The sequence below is a fragment of the Myotis davidii genome, unplaced genomic scaffold (genome assembly GCF_000327345.1).
Source record: "Myotis davidii unplaced genomic scaffold, ASM32734v1 scaffold221, whole genome shotgun sequence".
Taxonomy (NCBI): Eukaryota; Metazoa; Chordata; class Mammalia; order Chiroptera; family Vespertilionidae; genus Myotis; species Myotis davidii.
In genome coordinates this window covers 3,619,858-3,620,184 of record NW_006293349.1, presented here as the reverse complement: position 1 = coordinate 3,620,184, position 327 = coordinate 3,619,858, and the positions used below count along the sequence as shown (strand labels likewise).

Sequence of the window (327 nt, the reverse complement as noted above, 5' to 3'; positions counted from 1 at the left end):
ATCGATGTTTCTCTCTCATCGATGTTTCTAACTCTCTATCTCTCTCCCTTCCTCTCTGTAAAAAATTAATAAAATATATTAAAAAAAAATTTATCTCTGTGTGTTTTATAAGTTCCTTCTCTACGTACTGTTCTAAATTTTACACACACACACACAACACACACACACACACACACACATATATGATATTCAGGACAGTGTATTGATGATATTTTGCTAAAGAGTAATAGTCAAAATGTACACATGAGCCAGGCCAGTGTTGCTCAGTGGTTGAGCATCAACCCATGAACCAGGAGGTCACAGTTCAATACCCAATCAGGGCACATG

At 36.7% G+C, this 327-nt stretch overlaps 1 protein-coding gene across 4 annotated transcripts in view; it reads right to left on the bottom strand.

The window, feature by feature from the left end:
• NAB1 (NGFI-A binding protein 1) overlaps positions 1 to 327 on the bottom strand; it is a 37,830-nt gene that overhangs the window by 10,611 nt on the left and 26,892 nt on the right. The window lies entirely within an intron of this gene.